This window comes from Dromaius novaehollandiae, chromosome 4 (assembly GCF_036370855.1).
Source record: "Dromaius novaehollandiae isolate bDroNov1 chromosome 4, bDroNov1.hap1, whole genome shotgun sequence".
Lineage (NCBI taxonomy): Eukaryota > Metazoa > Chordata > Aves > Casuariiformes > Dromaiidae > Dromaius > Dromaius novaehollandiae.
In genome coordinates, this window is record NC_088101.1 from 36,108,830 (window position 1) to 36,136,179 (window position 27,350).

Genomic DNA, 27,350 nt, shown 5'->3' on the forward strand with positions numbered 1-27,350 from the left:
GATTTACAGAAGTTGAGACTTGTATTTTTGAAAATCTTGATCAAGAAGTGTTGTAGCAAAATGTTGCCATTAAAGTTAATAAGACTGAGATTTCTTTCATCCTCCTGAAAGATGGTCTGAAGGCTAAACTTCTGTTGAAAGCTTTAGGACTTTATGGTACTTAGGTACATTACAAACTCTAGAGTTTCTTTTTATTCCTTTCCTCTCCTTCCCTCTCTCCAAGTTAATGAAAGTGTAAGAAACCACTAGTGATGAAAAGAAAACAGAACTGACAACTATATGAGAGAACCACAGTCTCAGAGCCCTCACAAAGGGCAATATAAATTATTAAGCATCAGGTATTAGTTAAAAACAGCATCTGACATAAGTTTTTTTCTGGAAAGTAAAGAGATACTAATTTTAAGGAAAAAATCTATCTTAGCCGGCAGTTGGGGGAAGTCCTAGAAAGTCCCCTAAGATTTTTCTAGTAAGATATATGCCACATGCCCCAGAGAGGGAATACAGGATATACAGTATGCTGGGCAACAGGGTGGGGGAATGAAATGCACTCCTTGAGGGAAGCGTGGAGCTCACGTGCTAATAATGATCTGACTAGGTCTGACCCATAGAGCTGACATTGCCCAAGTCAGAGGAAATTTAATCTTGTTTGAACTGGGACGGACTCGGTATTCTTGGGGCTCATACTTTAGCCCTTCTAGATATGGTCTCTGTAACTTTCTCTGTAGCTTATTCTCTCCAGCTATAAAATAGTAAAGATAATAATACTTTATCTCAGGGGGTTATGTAAATCTATAAATATTTGAAATATTCTAGTAATGGTGGATATATGGAAAAAAAAAAGCAAGGAAATGTATTGCCATAAATCTTTATTTATTGTAACTACTATGCTCACAGAAATGTATTTGTTTAAAAAAAAAAAGTTCTGTTGAACTCAAACTGTAATCCTTCTCATTATCAATGCTCATTAGTTTACAACATGACTGGTCACAGGTTTCTTCTCTGTAGAAAAGACCAGATATTTTGAAAATGTATGCTACCTTGGCTTACGTTCTATTGTATGTCATTACTGAGGAAATCATTGCAAAATTGTGTTTAGAAAATAAAGATCCCTTCTGTTGAGGTTAAAATAAGGTGACAGTAAAAGGTACGCATCCTATAGGCGTACTTTGAATTGTATTTCTCTTGTCTTCAGAATCCATAAATAGAAAAGAAATACAAGAAATGAGCATTTCTTACTAACACTGAATTTAAAGACAGCATGTTCTCTTATATAAGCAACGTGTTTTCCATAAATTGTTTCAAGCTGTACAAATGTGTTTGCCAATCCTCAAAGCAATCATTTGCAGCTAGTTTTTTTGGATGATAATAAGATTAATGATAAAATAACATTGAAAACAATTTTAAAATAACCTTAGGGATTTAACATAAATCCATAAAAATAAGGAAATTCTGAGCTAAGGCAGCCGGAGTGTATTTAACTTAGTCTTGTTTTGCTTCTCAACTACAACACATACAATCGTTTGTTAGGAGAAAAGGGTTTAAGAACACTTGATAAAAGTACAAACCATATGTGTTATTTGAAAGAGCTGTAAGCATGGCAATGCTAAAAGGACGTTGTGTTTATCTTAATTACAAGTGGCTTTGTGTGTTTGTTAGGATGGCTAAATAATTTTAAAGAAAATATTACATATTTTATTTCTTCTGCTTATTTTTTAAAACTGTGTGACTAACATCTAGTTGTCATTATTTTTTTCCAGTGCCTCAGTTCACAGTGTAATAGTAGTCGCTGTAGTTAGATTTCAGTTTTTATGAAATAACAACTATTTATTGTTGTATAATACATCATACTGACAAGTTTAATCTTATCTTGAAAACAGTATGATCTCTGCATCTGTATACCATCTTTGCTATAAAAACATTTACAATAATTATTGTGTAAACAGGGGTTATACTTTTTCAATACAAAATATACTAGTAATTTCTTACTATCTTACATAAATGACCAAGAGAGAAAACCCGCAGAAAGACTAAACTGATATTGAAATAAATCTCCTGCTGACCAAATACTTTTTTGGAGTATGAGTATGTCTGTTTCCATCAAATAAAATTTAATCTTGGTGGGTAACTTTACAGAAACACCGAAAGAAAGAAACACTGAAACACTGAAAGAGCATTACTATAAGTCAGTCCTCAGTCATGAAGTCCCTTTGCCATCTTAGCTTTACACCCCAAATATACAAGTTAAGATATGGGCTGTATGAGATCACTTTTTTCCTCTCTTCCTTTCACAGGTTGTCTTTATTTTGTACATTCCTCATTCTTTCAGTGCCTGACTTTGAGACCTGAGACTGATTTGCAGGAGTTTGAGAATACATAGCTACAGCTGTGTTATGCCATGTGCTCAGAAAATTTAAATTTTACTCATCTCCACTGGATATCCAAAATCAATAGATACATTTGGATTTAAACTTCCTGTGCCTCAAATGCAAATCTGTAAAAGGGGAATAATAATATTCACCTTGCATGGTTTTTGTACTGGATTTTTTTCTAAAGCAGTGTTTTTATGCCAAATTGTTTGAGCTTATTAAAGATGCAAACAAGGATAATTCAACCATGTAATTGTACTGACAGTAACAGGATATATCAACAGGCTAGAAATTTTAAATCTGCTGCGCAGACCTGCAACTTGATCTGCAGGAACAACTATTAGCAGTATTAGGTTGTAACCTTCCTGCTACAGAAAAGTCCTATGAAGCCTAGTGTGCTCACTGCAGACAGATTCTCTGAAGACTTACATTATGAAGTTCTGGCAAATCTCTGCTGAACATGTGCAAACTACAGTTTTTCATACATTCAGACAATAGCTGAATTTGGGTTGATTTTCAAAGGATGAGGATGATATTCATCCCTTAAACAAAACCCCTCCCCCTGAATTTCTAGTCTCGGCTCAAAAATACGTTTAGGTCAGAGTTTTCATATGAAGATCTAGCATAAGGAAAATAACATCTTTCTTTTGAGATGTATTCTTGGAAATTAATATGTTTTTGGCAGAAATTTTTATTTAAATAAAGGCTGAGGAAGCCTCATGGGATGAAAGAAATCAGGTCAAAGAGTTAAAATTGCAAAATTACAGACAATGCAAAAAAGGGGTCTTATAATGAGAAGTTTTGGGCAGCTATCATAATAATGATCCCACTATATTAGTCTGTAATTAGATCATTTCCTTCTGAGATGGCCAAGAAATAAATCCTTATAAATACAAGCTTATGTGACACTAGTGACAAGATAATATAATGTCTTGTACAAGTCACTGCCTGAAATCCTCAGATGTAAATGTATAAAAATATAAAATAACACCATGGTTATGAATGAATAAAGCTTTGCAACACCACCTTCTGAAGTAGGCAGACAGATAAATGAGGCAAGGTTAGGTGAAACAATACGCCCCAGATCTCACATCAGTGGAAGTATCGAAAGAGAATCCAAAAATGCTTTATGCCAGGCCCCAATCTAATCACTAGGTACCCATCAGAGACTGGATGTTTAAACACCTGAGTCATAGAAATTAAAGATATATTCATCCCTCTCGTACTTAGAGTTGGGGATATAGAAATCTGGAAACTGTGAGCTGTAACATACCATTTCAGAAACCAGTACTTCCTGAAGTGATATTACACATCGATGTCTCAGACAGTGTTGACTGAATTTGTGACATCACTTTGCCAATACAATGTCATCAGTTTAGCTAGGTGCCATAAACCTTGTGGAAACCAAAGACTTTGCAGAACTTAGTGCTGTGCTGAAAGAGGCTGAACATAACAGTCTGTGCAAAATATTACAGGAACAGCAGGGCATAACCCTGTATTTAGATTGCTCTGCACTGTAAAAGTGTCTTTTGACCTTTCTGGAGAAAGCTGTAGTTCTTCCTTTGTTTATGGGAAGCCTCTGAAATTCAGGCAGAGCCGCAACGTGGAGCTGAAGAAGTGCCTTTTCTTTGTCTCACAGAATTCTGCTCTAGTGTGGCTGAGGCATAAATTGTTTTAAACCCAGCATTTCCCACCTATTGCTTGCATTCTTTGTATAACGGTGGAATCAAAGGCTCCAGTTCAACCAGAAAGGATGGGCTGGCCAAACAGCTCATGACTGAGAAGGAGGAATGGCATTTGCCTTCTCCCCCTTTCTTTCTACTCCTGGCCATGCTCCTCTGACAGTTCAGTTTGGGCCAATGCTGGCATCTCTATGATGTGCCTGAATTCACTGATCTGGCAGCAAACTAATTCTGCAATGAGAATTTTGACAGTGAACAAAGTGATTCAATTCAAGGAAAGATCCAGTGAGAAGAACAGCTAGCACAGGGCAAAAAGTAGCATCATGTAGCCAGGAGGATGGTGGAGCAGGGATGAGGATGGAGGGGAGAGCAAACTCTCCTTTTCAGCAGCAGTGAATCTTTGGTTCAGCTTAGCCATTCGTAAAGCTGTGGTCCAAGGCTAGGCTAAACCAACAGCTTTTATTCTGCTAGGAGCTGTGGGAACAGACATTTGAGGGAGACAGGTAGAGAGATTTAGACTGAATATCTTTGAGAATTTCTTCTACTCTATCACTTTGACCCAGGATATATGTTTGGGGACAGAATAACCCCTATCATGAATGTCCTGTTATTATTTTAGTCTCTTTGTTCAATTATATTGCAGTAGTGGCGTATCAGAATTCAGCCCTGTTCCTGATGGTGGCTTATCTTCAAAGATTAAAAGAAAAAAAAGGAAATATTCAGAAATCAGATCATCAGATGAAATATATATAGGAAGTGCTGAAATGCCTGAAAATGAAACTCTTGATGTTGTTGTGAGCATCCCTAATTTAGTCCTCTTGTGTTGGGTGCCTTATGGTACCTTATTCAATGGCATGATTATCTTTCCTGCAGCTTTCCTGCAGCTTCATCTTTCAGTGAATGGAATTGACAGAAACTCTTATAATGAATGCCCTAGGAAAAACCATGAAGAAATAGAAAATTCTATGTAGACTTCATATGCTGGGCAATAAGTAGGTCACTAGTTGAATGATGAAGACTAAATATTCTACAGCTACCTCATTCTCTGAACATAGTCAGTTCTGTACTTAAAGGTAGACTCTGGGGGAAAAAGTAGTTTTTAACTATAGAACTAAAGACATTATCACAACGCTTGCACAGAATGGGGCTGAATGACAATTGTATAAGCAACCTCAATTTTGGCAATACCTGGCTTTAGGAATGCTTGATTTTGCCATCTTAATTGTGTGGGTGGGGCCTGCACAATTGCTTATATGTCATTAACATTATGGAAGTGAATAACCATTCAAACATCTTCCCTATGTGTATTGTGTTCTTTAGTCCATGAGGATTAAATCCTCCATGAGGTTAACTCCTCCTCTAGGAGTTAACTCCTCCTAGTCCATGAGGATCCTCATGAGGATTAACTCCTCTCTAGGCAAAGCTTCAAAAGGGAAAATTATGTACTATTAAAACAACTTGTCTTGGAGCTTCATATGTTCACTTAGATCTTAATCAAGCTGTTATTTTTATTAAAATATTCTGAAGTGAATTCAGATTTCATAAATGTAGATTTTTTTTCTGAGCTGCATTTGCATGCAAAGCAAGTTAGAAATGTGCATACAGCTTAATGGGACTTACTAGTTTCCATAGTATTTGTTTACAGTTTCTTCAGTGAGTCAGCTGGAGACCCTAGTGATCTCAAAACTGTTTGCCCCATTTATTTCTCTGGTATTTCATGAAATTCCAGTTGTAAGAGAGCCTCCTGCTAAGTCTTCTGTGTACAACTTTTCAAGATTGTGAAAAAGGCACATTAGAATCTCAGTTGAACTGGCAAAACAAAATGAAGCAGCTTAGGATAAAGCTCCTACTGCATGCAGAAGTCCCATTTTTTGTGGCTAGGTATTGCAATGTTCTCACAATAAGGATGTGAGATTTTTGGCATCCTTATTTTTCATTTCTGTTAATTTAAAACCCATCCTTCATATTTACCTAATATAGCTAGCTTTTTTTAAATTGAGCTTTGTAATAACTGTCACCTGTATCCTTATAAACTAAGAAATAATACAATTTCTATACTCTGCTTCTGTGGCCTTTCAGTATCTATTTAATGGTAAGTTTTGTATACAGAAACATACAGTAATCTTCAACTTAAGCTAAAATAGAAACAATCCTCTCCCCTCTTCTGCATCCACTTATGCCAAACCTTCTTTCCAGGATTAATTTTGCTCCTGACCTCTATTACCATTAAAGTGCATTTGTGATGAAATAGCCTACAACGTATAATATATTCAGGACATTATACACTAGGCAGTAAGCCACAGGAGGAGGCTGATAATCTATAGATTCCTCTCCTCAGAGTGTTCCAGTTACTTTCATCCACACAACAATCTTCAGTGCTATATGTGATAGCTAATATTTTATCATATTTCTTATGTTTGTTTTTCTCTCAGTTCATTGCTGACTCAGTCCCAATTGCCTTTTCTCTGCTCTCCACCGAATGCCTTCTAATTTTCATCTCTTTTTTATCAATACTTCTTCCTCATATATTTAGCATAATGATGTGAAAAATGCATGACAGTTTTCCCTTTAGGGGACCATTGTGAGTTTGTAAGGTTGTAATGGCTTTAAAAAGATGCAGATGATATGCCTTCAGGATATTTGATAGCTCCTGGCTGCCCACAGTACAATGCCTGGTATCATTACATTGTAGGAATGCCTAAAGCCAGTTTCAGTTCTCACTTATACCCTTCGAATCTAGAGTAACTGACTTCTGATTTATAGGGATGTGAACAAGAATGGAAATTAGCCAATAGCTAATAGTTCCTCTTGATGGTACTATTATGCATTATGCCACTCAACTATGGGTTCCTTTTGCAATTACTATTCCAACTACAGAGTTGCTGAATACATCTGATGCATCAAAATATATTATTAAAAAAATTACAGAATTAGCTTGTTGGTATTGCTGTTTAAACAGTCTTGCTTAAAAATGCCAGTGAGAAGAACGACGATGTCTATAAAATATTGTTTTTGTGATGGAATGCAAAATGACCATCTGAGATAGTTGTGAAAAACAGCACTATACTTATAGAAAGAACAAAATATAAAGGAAATAAACTCCTGAATGGAGGCAATCCTAAAACACTCAAGAGTCCCAGGAAACAATGTTCTCCAAATGATGTTTAAAACAGGGAAGGATACAGTCACAGAATCATGGAATGGTTGAGGCTGGAAGGCAGCTCTGGAGATCATCTAGTCCAACCCCTGCCTGTTCAAAGCAGGGGCACCCAGAGCAGGGTGCTCAGCGCTGGGTCCACCTAGGTTCTAACTATCTCCAAGGATGGAGACTCCACAACTTCTTTGGTTCCCCCCACTACAATTTTTGGAATAGCTCATAACAACAGCTAAATAGAAAACAGTCAAAAATACTGTTTTGCCAAGAGTTTTAGGAAACATTCATTGATATCTTCCTAAACAAAATTCCTACCTTCAATTGCCTCAGGTAGGCTAAACCTTGTAGACCAATTATAGCTGACACTGTAAGGGTGTATTACATGGGAAATGGATGGTAAAGTTGCTTCCTTATTTGCTTGCTCCAGCAGAGCTGTTTTAGAATACTTGTTTCCATTTTCTCCATTTGCTGTCTCTAGTGACCTTGAAAGTATGATGGGCCAAACTCTGTGCTGTCATATATGGGATTGCTAGCACTAATATTAATGAGTCTTTTTTCAGTGATCTTGACAAAGACTTTGGTCCAGGGTCTCCCAGCAATGCTACAGAAGTCATGCACCTGCCCCATCTTCATTCAGTGAGTGCATCACAAACTCAGGCTTAAATGTTCCATGGAGCACAGAAGTATAACTTTTTGGAAAAACTAAAACAAATAAAGCTTTTCTTCTCTTTGACAGATAAATGGCTAAGCAGATTAAAATGTAGCTGAAAAAGATTTGCTTGTAAAACTAGTAATAAGATTGTAGAGTATTTTGCCTATGAGTAATGGATTGGAATCCATAATTATTGGCCAGAAAGTTGTTTTTGTTAATCTGCATCACTGTAGCACCCCCTCCCCCCTATCATGTTGAGGGTCCTGTTATGCCATCACCAGAGGAAGACACCCATTCCCCCCCTTCATAAAAACCCCTCACAGTCTATAAACAAGAGAAGCACAGGGAGGCCTCTAGGGATATAAAATAAAGACTTTTAAAAGGAGATAGGGGCCTGCCAGGGCCCAAAAGACTTGAATCCAGATTTTCCAAAATTCCAAATTGTTTTAGCATAACTTGAGCACTTACTTCAGAGCCACATCTAATTTGAAAATTGACTTCCTGTTTTTCTCAAGGTCTTGCTAAGTATCTTCAAAAAATTAAAACTAAGTATTGCCAGCTCTACCAACAACTTTACCTCTAGTGGTATTCCATGAATAACATTTACTAAACAAAGTAAAGCAAAAAAGTAATAAATTCAACTTTTCTTCTTTCTCCCACTGTGCAGTCCACTCCCTTCCATGGAGTTCAGCTCCCGGTCCAGACCACCCACATTATGAATGAATGCTCTGATGTTGCCCTCCAACCACCTGGAACTGGATAGCTGCCTTTTAAAATAGACTACACCCTCTTTTACTTCCTAATGTCTCAGGTATATATTTCGATACTTAAACACTTTACAGACAGGAGTAATACTCAGTCTACTGCTGTAATTATTGCTAAAAAGTTTACCATCTGAGGAAAAGGAAAAATACAGAAAACAGTATCAGCACACCAAATTTTCAGTAAAGTAGTATCATACCTCATTATCCATTTCAGCCCAGCCAGAAAGTCAAGCTTAATACTGAACCCGAGGAATCAGACTTGAACACCTATAATTCCTGTGATTCTGGAGCCTGTAGAATTTTGAGGGTATACAACCTTTTGGTTCAAAAGACTGGGTGTTACCTGCTTGTGTTTTAGGAGAAACTCTGGTTTCTTGAATCTGTACAACACCCTGGTGATTTAGGCCTCCCTCACATATCTGCCCACAAATCGGAAAATAGATGTTCTTGAGAATTTACGTATTTTTAGTCATTGCTGTCACTCACACTACAGTTAGACTTGGGATAAGAAACTTAAGCGGCAGTAGGGGGACCCTAAGGCTAGTAGTATCATTCTTACGACCTCTGTTGGATAGAGATAATATTGAAGGGAATGTCCAAGCTTGATGAGGACCGCACAAGAGACCTGAGATGATTTGTGAAGAGAGGGATCGGTGAGGTATCTCTGTCTCACAGATCTATAGGTGACTGTAGTTTCCTAACTCCTTGGCTCACTGAGAACAGCAAACAGGGTATAATGATCTAATTATGATATAATTGTCAAAGATACTTAAATGGTCCATTCCCATCTACCTAAAAACTTCAGAGATTAGTTCTGGGAGGGAAGTTACAATCTGTGTTCTGGAAAAGAAAGAACTTTAATTTTATATGAGCTGAAAGCGTATCTGGCTGCTAAAAGGGCCAGAGAGAAGTGGCCTGCTTAAGGAATCATGGAGACAAACTGGTGAAAAATAGCAACTATCTCTGGAAGTACCATAAGACCGTATGAGATTCTACCTAAGAGTCTCAATTTCTAGACAGTGCCCCAGGATCAGCAACCATGTAATCAGTTCACCACTCCTCCACTCCCAGCCTTTGTTACAACCAGAGAAAACATCAGAAATTTTAAAGGAGAATTTCTTCTAGTGATATGCAGTGCAGAAGGGAGAGAATTAAAGAAAGCAAGAAACTGTTGATCAGGACCTCATCAAAAGTGAAATACCGATCAGCGTCTAAATACATAAATGAAGGATCATTTACTGTAAATGATGTACTTTGATCTTTGAGTCAAATTCAACACTGGCGTAACAGCATTAATAGACCCAAAGGATTTGTTTGGCTTTTATTTGTTAAATGTTCTCATCCTGTTTCTGGAAAAAAATATGTGATAACAGACTTGCAATGTGCTTGATTTACATTCTTAAAGTTTATTATGGCCCAACCTAGCCCACATTCACATTCCAGTGTCTCCTCCTGAATAAACTGAAGCACCTTCCAGATGTGGTTGATATACTGATTATATTTCTGCACTGCAAAAGTAGTATCAAAATTTGTTAATCACAAGCACGAGTTTTTATTTAATTTAGGTTTTTGCCTTCCAGTAAACGCAGTTTTTCATAGTGACAAAGCCAGTTTTACAAGGTTTAAACTGGAAGCTCTTTGAGGTTAATCTCCTGCCAGTATGGGAGGATCCACTCCCCACTGTGGTAGCATCAGTAGGAGACTGGAGTTGAGAGAACTGCAGAACAGCATTAAGCTAATTTCACATGAGCTGAATGAAAGGGAGGTGGAGAAGCACAAACAAACTTGCAATTTTCTGAATTAATCCTTCATTTTGCCTCACCTTATCTTTTTTTTTTTTTTTTTAGATGAAAAACTCTATGGGATAAAGAACTGTCTACGTTTTGGGATTTGTGCAGTATCAAGTACACTGTCATCAAAAGAATTATAATTCGGTAGTGATGACACAATGCCAGCTATGAAGGATTTATCTAGAGACAGAAAGAAAAATATTTAAAAATGTATCAGCACCTTTTCTAATGTGTTTTTAGGTAAAACTCAGTTCGCTTTACAGACAGTGCTTTAGAAAATGCTAGCTATTCATAGGCCTAATATTTTAAAATTTTTCCTTTCATTGTTCATGCTGGATGCTCAACAATATTTAAAAATGAGTTAATTAATAAAATGTTTGCAAATATGTCTAAAAGCATAACCTGTTTTCCTGGACTAGATAGAGTCTTATTGCAACACTGGATTTTAAGCAGCATTCCACTGTGTTCCATTGAATTCTTTGGAAAAGATTCCTAAGTGAGAAACTCAAAAATGCTAGCCTCATCAATTTTTAGAGCCAGTATGTTTCTCTTTACTTCATGGCTGCCAAGAGCTTTCAGCCACTAAGAACATACACACTTGCATATACTCAGTTCACTTGCACAAATATATACCATTGAGATAGCCAGTAGTTACCAGATACTAACATAACTATTACACAAAATATCAATAAGGTGGTCCCTCAGATCCTAAAAGACCACCCATATACGTAGTTTAATTATACAGGGTAGCTAACATATTGTAAGGCAAACTTTATTAGGTTAACTGCCTTCTGAAGGAAAGAAGATTAAAAAAAATCTTTCTAAAAATACGAACATCAATTTAACACACAGTGTAAATTTGACTGACCTTATTCCTGTGCACTTCTCTTTATGGAATGATACTTGCTCCCATGCCAACCTGAGATGAGTCTGCTGATACAATATTGTGATAATATATGTTTATTTACAGTACCTGGAAATACAGTCCTGCATTTCAAATATATTTTTCATAAGGGATTATTTTTCCTTTTGTATCACTCAGACTTTCTTTTTGCACTTTCTCCAGTATATTGCTATGTGAGCTGCACGAAGATTTTCAATACTAACCTTTATGAAATGGATTGCTTTCACTTCTCTACTAGTTGTCTTCTCGCATCTTGGTATGATAAGCTTTTCATAGTTATTTCAATTGCTGTGTTTGATATAATCGAATTATATGTCTGTACCTGCTCACTTCTGGAAACAGTCTGCCTTTTTCTAGTAGTGTTGCTAACAGCAGCATTCTTCTGCTTTTCTATCCAGAAGTCACAGAATGATATTTGCCAGCACCACATTTCAGATTATTCAATTTTCTTCTTGTCAGTGACATTAACTTCTCACAATTCACACTCACAAGGTCCTGTGGGAAAAGCGAACTTTTTGGTCAGATTTGAGTTGCCATTTTTTTTAATTCTAATTTTTGTAACAGAAACTAGTTGAACACGCTGTTCTGAGTTTTTCCCAGTTTCTTTGGAATGTCCTCTTTGGCTGGTTATATGTGATTCCAGACTAGCTGAATCTGCTATTAATAGCGATTCGTTACTCACCTTCTATTTTCATTTAGAATAATTCATTTTAACTTTGTTTTTGCCACATTCAGTGATGTTTCCTTGATATGTTTTTATTGACTCCAATATTTGTTGCACTGTACCAGTGACTGACCAAAAGAATACTATGCCATTGGTATAACTTAGGTTAAGAAAGAAGAGTCACAAAGTGCTTGGTTCCTCAACTTTGTCAAATTCTTCCATGTCTTCTTCCAAATTAAACTCTGAGTGTATGTTGGAAAGGCCTGGAGGAAGCATAAATCTTAATTTCATAACTTACCCCCTCACTATTACCAGCTGTTGTACAAACTACAGCCAGCTGCTGATAGTGAAGGCTTGCAATGAGTTCAGTGAGATACATGCTTTGAAATTGTGTCTGCCAGTGTTCTCCACAGACAACACTGAACACAGATTACTTCAGAGCTGTTAGCAAAACTTCCCACCAAAAGAACTTCCTGCACTTTTCAATGACACAGTGAACATTTGTGATTTCACAGCCTGCACTTGATCATCTGTAGTGATGACAGTCTGGGTTCCACTGTTCACCTCACTACATCCTGCATGCAGTTCGCTCTCCTGAATAGAAATTATTTACATGCAGTATCAGGGAAATCATAGAGTTATTCAACTCTTCTGCTCTTCTGTTCTGTCTTCTCACAGAGAGCAATTCCTTTCATCCAGCTAGTTAGCCAATTTCCATAAACCTACACAGCTATCTATAGAGGACCAGAAGAGATCAGTATTTTGTCGGCCAATAGCTTTTAACAACAATCTTCCGGGTGTGTTCTCTATGCCTGGTGCTTTCCCAGGCTTCCTTTTCAGGACAGAATATAGCACTTCTCCTGTCAAGTTGCTGGCTCACAAGGCTGGATCCAGCTGTGCTCTTGATGGGCACTGAGCAGCCACAAGCAGGTCATGTAACCAGCAGTGTGCATTCCGCATCAGGCAATGCTACCAGCAGGGTTGCAACCCCCATACTTCCTTCCTCCTTCAAGAAATGTGTGTCCGGCCTTCAGATCCATACTTTCTTTTCTGACCTCCTATATTACGACTACTTCTGTGGAGACAGTCAAAACAACATCTCTGCAGTATCTCCAAATCTCCAATAGAAATCTCCAAAATGCTCCTGAAGTATTTTGAAAATGTTCAGTTATGGGCAGACTGTTTCATAAGAAATCAGACCACTGTAGCTTTTGTGTAATTACTTGCTTTAGGACTCTGAAGATCTATGCCCTTTCCCTTAATGTATTTTCTGTTCTCTTGTCTAGTCTGTCTTTGGGTCTGTGTTCTCTGTTCTTTGAAACTCCTCTATGTTCTTCAGTTTCCAAACCACTCTCCTTTTGTTTCTTTGCTGTTTTCTGCCAGCACCAGCACGTTCTCATTTAACCATGGCATGGTCCAATGTGACTTAATGGAATGTGTGTGTTGGCAGTTTTGAACATAATAACTTTTACTTTGTTCCAAAGTTTGTCAAGGTTGTTCTCTTATGTTTCACCTCCAGCAATGCCTCATGCTCATTTTGCATGGCAGTCATATAGTCCTGTTGATGCTAAAAAAAAAAAAAACAGACAAAGCCAACATCCTCAACATGTTACCTTCTCAACTTTTAAGTTGACCCAGAGCCTGCATTGTTTATTGAGCGTTTGATCTCTGGAGTTTCTACATCATTACATAATTAATTTAAGTCTTTGCTGTGCTTTCTTGCAAATTCTAAATGCTGTGTAGTCTGGCAAACCCAGATATTGAATGAAAAGGTAGTAACTGGATAAATACAGCTGCAAGATTCAACTACACACACCTTTCTCTAATTTTGCAAACATCGTTTTCCATTACTTTGTTATCAGAACGTATATTTCTAACCTTTGCACTCAGGGCTCTAATATTTCTCCATATTTTAATTAATATGTCTTGAAGGAATTTATGATACTCATTGATGATCCATTTTCTGATCAGGTGCCCTTGGGCCATAGCCTTAACATATTGATTAGCATTGCTCAGTAGTGAATTCTGAAGGTTTTAACATCCACCAGATTCTTACTAGAAGTATACTACGATTTCCAGTTGGGTATGACAAATATAAGTTCTTTTTCCTTTTTTGTTTTGATCTTGTGGTGCTCCTCTGCATATATACTGACTTAAATGAAGAAACTCCTACTACTCCATACAACTCTTCTGTTCTACATCTATACATATTACATTTTTTAAATCTTTTGGTCACAGAAGTAAGCTTCCCTCACACAGACACTTCATATTGCATATTCTTACATTCATTATTTGTTCGTACATGTTCAGAACACTGCAGATGTTGGTGCAGATGTCACTATACTTTCCTTCCCCATGTGTTTGGTTCAGCACTGTCTTAACACAGCCAGTAGCCTTACTCTACCTTCCACAGTATAATTTTTCATGCCTTTTCTCTTGTGGGGGAAAGGTCTTATTGTCCAATTAATTATTTTGTTCTTGAGAGCTTGTTACCTTTTTTCTGCCCTAGTGGAAAAAAGCAGTTTGAGGATGCCACTGTGTAAATCATCTTTCCCTCAGCAACATTTACTCCATCAGGGAAGAGAAAGACTGATTCTTTTAGGCACTCTTCTGCTGGATGCTATGTGAGGTATGCCCATGCTCTCTCAGTGTGGTAGTAGGCTGATTTGACCATTCTCTTGGGAACTTTTAACAGTACAAAAACATGTTTGTCTGTTCATTCTTTTGATTCAATTGATTTTAAAATAGTCACAAATAAACACTGCCACATACCAAAGCAGAATGTACCAATGCCAGCCTCTAACAGTTTTAGTATATATACATTATATTAAGGTTTTCTATTTAAACATATACCTCGCCTGGAATGCTGTATACATTAAATAGTGTATTTCTGAAATGTTGACTATTACCCAATGTCATCAGAAATTTGTCTTTTTGGTTAATTTCACGGTGTTTCAGTAAAAGGTGCTGAGTGAGTATGGTGAGTTACAGAGAGTCCAGGATTCCCAGCACGTTCAGTGGGCCTGGAAGCTTCTACACGCATCACAGGATTTATGCCTACCTTCTTCAAATCCTTGTCTCATTCAGAATTGAATGTTAGGCACAGCAACTATAGGGCATATGAAACCACGGTATACCTTGTTTAGCTCTATCCAGTCATATTTAAGCAAGGTTTGTTAGACAGAGTCTAACATTGTTTTGCTGGCCTTGTGGAAGAAACATGAAGGGCTTTTGAAACTAAAAAAGCATGGGAGCCTCATGGTCCATTATGTGAGGAGATTAGTAATGAAATAAGGACATACTGTGTACTAGCAATGCCACACTTTATCATGCAAAGAGACTCAGTGAAATTTCTGAATTCTGTATCCAAAATAAGGGCATTTAAAACTTTTTTTCATGAAAAGGATAGATTAAAATGTTTTAGAGAAGAGGCATCAAAATATGAAGTTGTGTTTCCAAAGTTCTTGCTTTAAAAGCCCATTGAAGAGGATGAGGAATGTGATATTTTTCTCCATTTGAATTCATACTTGTACTATTTGGATTTATCCAATTATAGAAAATTATCTTCCTTTAGAGGAAACATTCTTGGCAATAAAATGTTTATGTAAGCAGCATTCAGAGCATATTTTCAGGCCTAAAAACTACAGATCTATGAGGCAATCCAATGACTGAAATTTAGAAGCATGAGGATAATAAAAAGCAAATCTGTTAAGAATCTACATTCACACCAGGAAGGTTTCTTGCAGAAAAACAGTAGATTCTAGCTCCTACAAAAGGGAAACCAGCATCAAGTAAAACATCCATTAAGGGAATGAAAAAATCCATGAAATCTTAGCCATAGTGATGCTAGAGGAATCAGGTTTGTTTATACATCCCAGATTGTAGCTCTGGAGAAAGCCAGTAGGTTCAGTAATTTTGAATCTTTTTCCTACAATCTGTAGTAGACCTTCTTGATATAATTATTGTATTTTTAGACAACAGCAACCCAGGGTGCAAACCTGTATGATGGCATATCTGATATAAAAACATTGTAGAAAGTCTGACAGGTTTTAGCAGGAATTTAAGACTATTTAATAGAGAACTGAATCCTTGAAATGGCATGTATATTCATCAGAGAAGTGTTCTTTCTAAGAAACTTAATTTCTAACCTGCAATGTTGGATCTGCTAATCTGATACACACAAATGATGACAGTGATACAAATCAGGATCAAAAAGCTTTCCCTTACTGAGAACCACATGGGATTTTCAAATACTTTTGGCAGGTCACATTTTAACGTATAATAATCAAGCAAAAATATTTAGTGCTTGCCTTTGGCATACCAGTGTGACATCTGAACCCGATAGATAAAAAAATACCTTCTAAGATACCAAGTTTGCACTACTGAGTAGGGTGAACTTCATGAAGGGAATGGGGCAGTACGTTCCTGTGTACTAGAAACTGATCCCAAAATATCCACTGTTTCCTGAAGAAATCCTAAATTTGTCTATTATAGGGAAGAAAGAAGCTGAAATAACCCTAAAACCCTTGCTATGCTGGGATGGGAGCCCTGGAAACACCCTTTCACCGGCGCGATAACTTGTACCCTGGAAGGGCCCTCCTGCTTTGAGATAAACCTGAAGTTGGCCATGCTTTGAGTGGTGGGTTGAACTAGCTGACCTCCAGAGCTCCCTTCAAACCTACATTATTCTGTAATTCTACTCTATTCTGATGGAGAAGAGAGCCTGAGAATGCAAGACTAAGGCCTCTGTCCTCATCTGAGAGGTACCTGAAGTGTTTGCTCCTTACCCTTGAAAATCGCCTGTGCAAGCAACCAGAGGACAAGGCTGAAGAGCCTGAATTTCCACTATTATGCCAGCTTGGGCTCCTAAGACCTCTGAATACCCTGTTTGAGAGATGAGTATCTATGAGAATTTCTATGGCTTTGGAGTATCTGTCCATTCCAGGTTCTTGGAGAAGCTTACAAGGAATCTCTCTACCTCACAATTTACCCTGATCCCAATTGGAGGCGCTGGAAGTGTTCCACCTTGTTTGAGGCAAGAGACCAAGAAACCTCTTCTGAACCACTTTAAGGTGCTCCAAGAAACATCTCTCTGTCTCTACAGGCCCTTTGTACATCCACATATTTCAGAGAATTAAAGATGTGAAATTCTTCTGCCATTTCCTCATGGGTTAGCCTAAGAAGTCATCTTCACCCTGATGCAAAGGAAGAGATAGAAGAGTACTAAATTGCCCATCTCCATTCTGTGAAGAGGAGGCCCGAGTCTCTTTCTCTGCCCTTAACATCAGTGGGATCAGAAACACTCCCATTCTGCTAGGAACACAGATCACATAAGAAGCTGTAGAGGACTAATGGTTGGCTTAGACCAGTGCAGGTGGACCTTCACATGGCTGCAGAGCCAGCAGATTCAGTTCACTGTTGTCCTTGCTTCCCCTCCTGCTGGTATACAGCATACTTCAAAGCCCAGTCTAATTAACCATACATAAGTAATGAAACCAACTTAATTTGGGTTTGATTAGAATGTTTCCAACTGAATTTGATATGTTGGTCATCCTTTCTTGGGGCAATGAACCCCACAAAAACAGCCTATCTTTGGAATACACCATGCTTCCAGATAGTATCATGGAATATTTGAGCCCGGACAGGACCTCTGGAGATCATCTTGTCCAACCTACCCAGCTCAAGGAAGGTCAGCTACAGCAGGCTACTCAGGACCATGTCAAGTCGAGTTTTGAATATCTCCAAGGATGGAGACTCCACAGCCTCTCCAGGCAGCCTCTTCCAGTGTTCAACGTAAAGAAGTGCTTTCTTATATTCAGACAGAATTTCCTGTGTTTCTGTTTGCCGCTCATCCTGTCACTAGGTACCACTGAGAAGAGTCCAGCTCTGTCTTTTTTACACCCTCCCATGAGACATTTATAAACATTCATAAGACCCCTCGGGAGCCTTCTCTTTTCCAGGTTAAACAGTCCCAATTCTCTCACTCTGCTTTTGTATGGCAGATGCTCCAGTACCTTAATCATTTTTGTGGGCCTTCATTGGACTTGCTCCAGTAGGTAAAAGTCTTTCTTGTACTGGGGAGCCCAGAACTGGACACAGCACTCCAGACATGCTCTCACCACACTGCTGAGTAGAGGGGAAGGATCACCTCCCTTGACAAGCTAGCAGCACTCTACCTAATGCAGCCCAGGATACCATTGGCCTTCTTTGTCATGAGGGTGCATTGCTGGCCCATATTCAACTTCTTGTCCACCAAGACCTCCAGGCCCTTCTCCGCAAAGCTGCTCTTCATCTGGTTGGCGCCAGCCTATACTGGTGCATGAACACCCATTGAAAGATACCATTGAATACTGTTTGAAAAATAGGAAGAGATCTTTTTTTTGTATAGTACAAATCCTAGATGGTGGAAATTAAAACATTTCCCACATTCCTAAGTGAGTCTAAATGGGAAGATTTAACTTTCGCTTGCCATTCATTCCAGGAAGAAATCGGATCTTGATCTGATTAGATCTATCATTTATGAGCACAGTCTTTCTGGGCAGAAGGATTAGAGAATAGAGAAAGATAAGGCGACTCTAGTGTTATACCACACTGTTCTGCAATAAGATTCTCCCCTCAGTCCCAGCAGTATTGGGTGTGTTTCAGAAAAGCCAGCCCCCTCTGGCATCCGGACAAAGCATCGGTGCTCTGCACTCTGTGTAACAGCAAACAGAATTCTCTAAGTGGATGACGAGGCACAGCCAAGATATAATGCAGAGGCTGAAAGTTAGGCACCCGCTGATGAAGTGGGTAAACAGTAGAGAGTGAAGATTAAATAAAATATCTAATAGGGCAGATGAACAAGTAAGTAGTTAACATGCAAGGAAGAAAACAAAGCTGGTGAGGAAAAAAAGGAAGAAAAAGTGAAGGGCAAAAAAAGACTGTACTAGAAGGAAATTTATCACACAGAGAATAAAAAGAGAAATCTGGACCCCTGGATCCAGAAATTCTTTTCATGGCCCTAGGAAAAAGAGGAGAGTCAATATGAATATAAGAGCAGTGAACTGAAACTGGACAAGGAAAGATAAAGATAGTCTGGTAAGTATTTTAGGGAACCTTCTGAAGTCTCTGAAATGCTGATAGTGACCGATGATGATACATTAAGCGATCACCATTCCAAACACATAGGCAGAAATTTTTCTTTTAGATAACAGTCCTCATATGGATGCTTATACCTTGGAAGACATCAGAGAGCAGACAGACTTTTCTAGCAAGAGTTTCTTATAACTCATAGATATGTCTTCATTTAAGAAGAAATTGATATTTTGTAGAATAATCTTATTTTAAGATGAGTTTTAAGTTTTGAAGGGTTGGTTGTTTTTGAAATGAGTTAAAGAAACTACAGAAATCAGAGTTTGACCTAAGTACCATATAGTCACGCTTCAGTCCCAAAGTGAGAGGAAAAATAAGCTTATTTTTTGTTTGTTTTGTCTTTTCTGTAAGGGGCTGAGGGAGGACAGGAACACTCTATTGTGAAATGTTTACTCTGCCATTTTACCAAGGAGACCACAGCACATCGCTGATCTTCCTCTTCAAGGGAAGGGGTTTATTTTGAGGCCAAGGGAGACAGCTACTGGAAAAGAATCCTATTTAATAACGAAACAAGCAATTGGTTTGGCAGAGCAGACAAAAAGTCCTGACAAAGGAGCAATAATAGCGTTAACCTCAGGCTTTGTGTGTGGTCCACAGATGAAGTGTTTTGAAAACCATGTCCTCTTTGACTGAAGACAGAAAAGAAACCGTACCATTGCTGCCCGTGAATTTTTTGTCTTGCTCCAGGAGAAGCAAAGGAAACCAGGAGGCCAGCTTATTCTCTGCTTGTGACTGAGTATCCTATTCTTGTGGTCATAGCAAAACTAAGCAGTGGTTTGGACTTCAAATAGCCCCCAACCCAAGTTCTAGATTTCATCAAAAATACCCAGAGTCTAACAGACCACTTTGTTCCTTAAATCATTGTTTTTCAAAGGAAATTTAATTTAAAAGATGTATTTATAACAAAGTGAAAGCCTATGCTATGCAAACAGAAAGATTATTCTTTGAAATAATTCTCGTCTTGTTGGGACTTTATCCAGAATTCATATTTTGAGAGGGCCAAGCTGAAACGGAACTACAGAAGTTCTGTTCCAAATCTAGTAATCCATGATTTGAAGGACCAAATCCTGCTTTCAGTTCCAGCAGTGTAAATCTAAAGTTACTCTACTGACTTCACATTTGGCTCTGCATTTTGGAAAACAAGATTTTACCTCCGTGTCATGTTTTGCTCAATTACCTCTTGGGTTTCTCTTTTGTCATTTTGCTCTCAAATTTAAAAACAAAAATGTAACCCAGCCATTAGATTAACTCAAGCAAGAAAGAGACCATGTAAAGTGGGCCAAATAAAAGTAGAATTTGGATTGTACTGGTGCCTGAAACTGAGGACTGATGACAGAAAGTATCTTTTACTCTGGCTGACAGGAAGCTGCTTCCTATTAATTTTTGTATTTTTGAGGAAGGGAGAGATTCTAGTTGCATGAATTAAAGTACATTTTTAATTAATTCTAAAAAGCAGGTACTGTCAACTTTAACAATCTCATTTCATTACATTTTCCAGTAAATTGCTACTATGATTAGTTCTGCCTTATGAGTCAAACTGAACCTAGCCCTTATGTGTGTCAGGGTAATGAGGAGGAAGGAGTTCTAAGTAACCAGCCCTTCCCCTTTCACAGCTCACACAGAAGTAAAATAAAATTTCAGTCTGTGCCTTCCTCCTTTCCTCCTTTCTACTCTACTGCCTTACAAGTGAAAAAAAAAAAAAAAAAGGAAGCAAAGAAATGGGTGGGAAAATAGTTTTGCTAACTTGAAGTATACCAAAATCATGAGATTGATTGAATGGTAAATTGTGGATCCATAAGGGCTTTAGAATGCATCTTTCCAAATCTTTCTCTACAACCAGGAAATCTCAGGCCTTTTAAGGGAAAAACAGAAGATGGGAATCTCAAATATTCTCATGTTCACATGTCTCTGAAAGCAAGAGCTGTGTAAAAACACAGTAAGCATGAAATTAGGCAACAAACACTGTTTTTCAGCTTCATGATATTTACTGGAACCAGCCAGACTTGCATGTGCAGGAAAGAAATAGAGAGTAATCTTGTCCCAGAAAGTCATTCCTTCCCTACGCATGTGAATTCAGACCTAGTCAGAAGCCTATGGCATGATGTAGTCTTTCCTTAAAGTAAATCAAAACTATCAAATAACATATTACAAACATTTCTTACAGGCAGTAAAATTACAAGCACAGAAGCAACTGCAAAGGATTGTCAATGGTTAGCATATCCAGCCCTTCAGAATTACCTAAGGAAAATGTGTTTTTGTATAAACACATTGCCTCAAGGCTCACACCCTAATTTTGGTTTCTACTCAAAGTACAGATATGTATGATCAAAATTTTATCAAGGCTGCCTCCCCATATCAGAAAAATTATTCCTCTCCATTAACTACACTCCCATCTGCTTTTTATTCTTTCTTGGGTTTTGTTCTGTCCTGTAAAGCTTTGGCTCACTTTAATTTGACAGGAGTATGTGTGAATGAGTTTCCATTTATTGTTGTTATTGTTATTATTACTTTCATTATTAAGTACATTTGGTTAGGGTTTAATAGTCTGAGAAAATCTGTCACTGAGATGGAACTCAATTTACTTAAAACCTGTAGACTACCCAGACTTCTAGGCAGAAAAAAAGACTGAAATTTACTTGCTGGCTGATGGCTTCATTTTTACTTTCAGTTGCATTCCCTTGTATTCCACCTAGCTCTTTTCACAGGGAATTCAGTTGGTGAAAAGATGAGAGAGAGCAAATGACAAAATAGTTTGGTCCTTTTCAACTGTTCCTACAGCAGAATCTGTTCTGTCTCTTTCCCCCTCTTATCAAGAAATGTCAACCAAAACCTTTACCATACTCCAAGGAGCTGTCACGTGACGCATCATTGCAAGCTACTGCTCTAGATTTTGTCTAATACACAGGTCAGTCCACATCATCTTTTCCCCATGCCTTCTTGCAGCAAAGAATTTTTATACAAATTGCTGACTAGGGAAGTGGGGAAACTGGGGAAACAGTGGCTGACAGAGTGTTATAATCATTCTGCATTATCTCAGATTGTTTGACTAAAAATATTACTCTCAGATTGTTTGACTAAAAATACTACTACTATTAAAGGATTTTCTGCTGAGATTTGCTTTGCAACATAACCGTTTGTCACTGCTACCACTTGCTCTAGCACACAGAAGAGTCAAGGGCCCAACAATTTCCATTTTTCCAAGATCTGCTATGAGCCTTCTTGTTCCATAGAACATGCAATAGTGTAATGCAGAGTGATGCACTGGGTAGGCCTGGGGCGATGCTGCATAAATGCACTGAGGTTCAAGTTAGCTTTTCCATCCAGAAGCGCCTACAGTTCCCAACTTCTTAAATACTACCTTGAAAGCACTGTGAAAGCTCTTCAGCCTTCATCAGTTCCATTCACAAAGTGCAAAACAACTCAGAACAAACATTGTCTGAAAATCAGCTGCTCCACCCATAAAATAAGGATAAATAATCCTTACCCACGTCTGCATATAAGAGTTTTGAGCTTTGTAAGTGCAAAATGAAGAGTTCCTCAATTCTTAACTGAAGTTCAGATAGTAATGCAATCATGAGAAATGACTCCATACTACCATGCATTGCCGGGAAACAAGGCCAGGGCTTCACAAGCTTAGGGATGCACGGAACAGGCAAAGACCTGACCAAGAACAGACTTGCTTTTCTAATTAGAGGCACAGGTACAAATCCATAGGTCATAGTGAAGGCAATGTGAAACAGATGAAGACAGTCCAAATGCTTGGGGGTAGGAGGTAGATTGATCTTTTCCTTTTCCCCAGGTTAAACAGGGAAACACTCACTGTATTTCAGTAAATTTATGTGAGGAGAATAAGCCTAAAAAGGCTCAGACTCACAAAGCTTACTACTATGCAATTTTTGAAACAAGAGAAGTGGACAACATGAGTAGCAGAGAAATGTTAGGTAAGATTTTGGAAGGGATTGCTGCTTCTTTAATTCTGGGTTTTAAATATATATGATTAATGAAATCCCTAAATGTATGGCTGCTAGTAAGTTTTCTAGTACAGACAGTCTGGGATACTGTCTCAGTATCTTCCATCAGGAACACTTGCTAATTATGTCACATCATAGGACTAAGCAGCAATTTCTTTGTTAGAGGGGCCTAACAAAGTCCCTCCCTCTCGAAGTAAATAAATGCTTACAATACAATCTCTAGACTATAATCGAAGAACTGAAATGAAATACTGCCATGAAATACTGCCTAGTACATTTCAGGGAGAAACAAGATGGCATTATTTTTTCCTTCCAATACTGGTCTAAAAAATTCAGGACAGAAAATTACACTAAAAACATACAATGAGAAGACTATTCAAGCTAGGTTTTCAGTCAATTTAAGGGCCCATGCAAGAAATTGTTATAGTGCTCGTCAAAAGAAATAGTCATGATCGTTTAGACAAAATAATTGCCTTTGACCTTTCCTTTTCTAGTATACGGTCTTTTGTCTGAAAAAATCAGACTTCCTAATAATGGCAGTTCTCCAAAATGGTATAGAGGTACTTATTCATTAATACTGTGAAGTCATTATCATTGGAAAATTCATATTAGGTTGGATTTTTGCTATTTTAAGTGAATTATAAAAAGCCCAATCCTGATTGCTTTTATGTAAAAAGAGATACTGACTTGAAAGAGAAAAAAGAGCAGTTCCATCTTAGCAGAGTGAAATGTGTCCATTTCATGGATACAACTCCTTGCAGCTATATCTACATTCAAGGTAGGTGCACTTTCTGGTATGTCCCAACACCTTGGTTTCCCGATCAGCCTGCTTCAGTTATGCAGCATTGCCCCAGGCCTACCCAGTGCATCACTCTGCATTACACTATTGCATGTTCTATGGAACAAGAAGGCTCATAGCAGATCATGGAAAAATGGAAACTGTTGGGCCCTGGACTCTTCTGTGTGCTAGAGCAAGTGATAACAGTGACAAGCACTAGTACTTAATCATTTCAGTATCATTTGGCATCATGCATACTTACCCTTTCGATTTCTCTGTGGTATCAGTATATTACCCACCCCTGAGGAAATCTCATTACAGGGATGTACACCTCCCCTCCCACAAGTTGCACTGCCTCATCAGCAGTAGCAGCTCTTGATGTCTATAATGATATGCCCAGAAAGACTTTGCAAACCTTTATTAATTGTTTCAGTGTATGAGAAAAACAGAGAGTATTGATTATTTCAGTCTTCTAAGCTCATTATATCTGTGGATACTGAAAATGCTTTTAAGCACAAGAGATTATGTAGGGTGGAGCTCCTTCTGTAATGCATTAAAAGGTTACGGTAATATTGTTATTGATACACTCGCGCATGTGCCTCAGTGGTGTTCCCTACAACTGTGATGACCTATAAATCAAAGAGACATTCTCCTTACTTGATCACTCAGAAAGTTGCTGACATTCTAAATCATATTGTTTTGCTAAAGTTGTTTTGCTGATTCCCATGACATATGGGCCTTCCTGATGTATAAGGTTGCTTTTGCTGATGATGATGTGTGAAAATAACAGCCATTAGAAGTTGCACTGTAATTATACCATATGTGTGCATATTCCTACATCCTGCAGGATGGAATGTCAAACTACTTAAATGTTTATCAGTTCCCTATCTATGGGTAAGCTAGTAGAGCTGCTCTTCTTATCTTACCATGTCCATGTTTCTGGAGCTAAAGGTCACAAATTCCAAGAAGTTAGATTGCAACTTGGTGTGAGCCTGTGCTTGTATCTATGGGCTCTTACCAATGGCATCTCATGTTTAAACTGAGTTCCTGTCAGCATATATACGCTGCCTTTAAGTGAAAAACATTTTCATCTCACATAGAAAAAATACATACAGTGAATGAACACGGTTACTAGCTGCTTCCCAGTTACTGTGTTTTCTACCTCTTACATGCCAGTTACATTGCAGCAAATGAGAAATGTCTGTTTAACAACTGCCATATACTACATCTATTGCGGACTGCAGCTGCTCACAGTTGTGCAACTGCGATGAAATATATCCCCATAAAAGCACTAGTATGAGGCCTGTGTCATCCACAGAAATTCTGTCTAAATACTCAAAACAGAACTCAGGTAGACCAAGTAACAAATAGGAATCTAAAAGGACTACTGCAATTTGAGACATTGACTGCATTTGTTAAAATTTTTAACGTATAATCCATCCACCCCAAGCAATTTCACTTCCCTATCTCTGGTGCTGTCTTGGCATTTTAACTAGAAAAAAAGCAAAGACAGCAGGTTTCTCATTTTGCTGTTTTCCCTCAGAGAAACTTAGGAAATCACATTTTTTAAATGCTGAGTTACAACTTGTTTAGATCAAATATTAGCTTTGCATGATGAGAGAGTCTCTTATTTAAACCTACACTTCTGTTTTAAAACAACTTTGAAGAACATCACACACTTTCCTCACACAGTGTAGTATAGTGCAAAATTACTCCAATTCCCACTCACTTCAGCAACTTTTAGGATAAATTTTTTTGCTGTAAATTTGGCAAGGAAACAGCAGTACAGATATATGACCACGTAAGAGCAGATTTATGGTTGCACACCAACTTTTTAGTATTTGAACTACAAAACCATAATGTTCCCTTAGTTTTGGGCTTTTCACAGTGTGTTGTGTAAATAAATAGGCATACCTGCAAGCACATCTTATTCAGTTGCATATGCAAACAAATACCAAGCTGGCACATGTTAACAACCACCACTGTAACTAACAGACCTGTGATGGACCTGTGTGCGTGCTGCTTATTATGCACATTTACAGTGCCCCAATCCTGCAAGACACAGTTTGCCCCAAAAAGCCATTCAGCTTATACCCATAGATGTCTACTCATGCAGACAAGTGTGAAGGAGCACTGTGTATTGCAGTGAATCTTTAATTAGGTTTTGAAAAGTCAAATACAAGATTCAACAACGTTCTTCAGGTCAACAAAGCCCATGTATAGCACCAGTTCTTATTTTTACACATTGGCTGAGGTTTTGGCAAAAAAAAATTACTGTTCTAAGCATTTCAAAATCAGAGGCCACATTGTTACTGACTATTGTTTGTATAATTGTAGCAACAAAACCCAAGATTTTACTGAGCTGGACAAACACAGGCAGTGTGAAAGCAGACACGTGAAAACCTGGCAGTTGCTTACAACAAGAGGCTGACCTGGAGGCAAAACAGACATGGTTTCTGCAACACCACAATAAACACTGCTGTCATTCTGAATTCCTGTTGTCAGTCAGAAAGGGGTTGGAGAAGAAGAAAGAGTCTCCATCACTATCCTCCAGTTCTGCATTTGCCAGGAGGTGTAGCCAGTACAGTCCTTTGTCTCTTTATCTAACCTCCCTTCAGTCCCCTTGGTAGGAATGGAACTGGCTTTAATGCCCGAGAAGTCTTGGAGCAGAGATCAACTCAGGGTAGAAAGACAATCTCTGCTCCAAAGGATTTACAATCTAAGACAAAAAACATGGGGGATACACTACACTCTCCTTTGGTCTATATCCCTATTTACTTTCCCCCTTATTAAAATACTGGTTTTTACTCTTCTTTGTCTTTGATTGACTAATAATGCTATTCCCCAGCTTTACAATAGATGTATCTTCCTTATTTGCCAGCAATGTGGTTTTGCGAATGGTTTATTTAGATTGCTACGGAATAAAGTAAGAGTGTTGCCCATTAATATCAATACTCTTGAACCTAAGCTGGTTACTTTCACTCATAGTTTGAATCTGTCTGTTTTTATTAGATATTTAAGTCACTATGTTCTTATTAAGATTACAGTATGTTGCAACTAATGGAAATAAGCCATTGCAACAACTCAACAACTCTGACATTACTAGTCAGGAACAGTACATGTTTCACAAACAAGTTTTATGGGAGCCTGTAACTACACATTCATAAGAAAATATGAGCTACATACAATTTGCACACTTGCCTTCAGTTTTCAGCCGAAAATGTGGAGTGGAAGCTACAGCATTTTCAAATGGGAGAGTACCATGTGCTTGGACCAAGATACTGTGTTACACTGAAATATATTATCTGTATACCCAGAACAGAACAATTTCTTCTTGCAAGTGAAACATTTATTGAATAAAATGGGGGGGGGGCTAGTTTTGCATTTTTGCTGTAAAGAGTCTGATTTCTCCATGGAGACAGAGATGTGGCATCACTGACAGACATAAAAGTGATCAAGGTCATAAAATATAGCTGAGGTTATGATATTTCTCC

The 27,350-nt window shown here is 38.0% G+C and overlaps 1 long non-coding RNA gene across 3 annotated transcripts in view; it reads right to left on the reverse strand.

The window, feature by feature from the left end:
- LOC135328202 (uncharacterized) overlaps positions 1-27,350 on the reverse strand; it is a 55,997-nt gene that overhangs the window by 17,109 nt on the left and 11,538 nt on the right. Inside the window, exon 4 of one of the 3 annotated variants that reach the window (XR_010388968.1) lies at positions 11,277-13,543. The exons of the other annotated variants lie outside the window; for them this stretch is intronic. This is a non-coding gene — a long non-coding RNA (uncharacterized LOC135328202). The remainder of the gene's footprint in view (positions 1-11,276; positions 13,544-27,350) is intronic. 3 annotated transcript variants of the gene reach the window in all.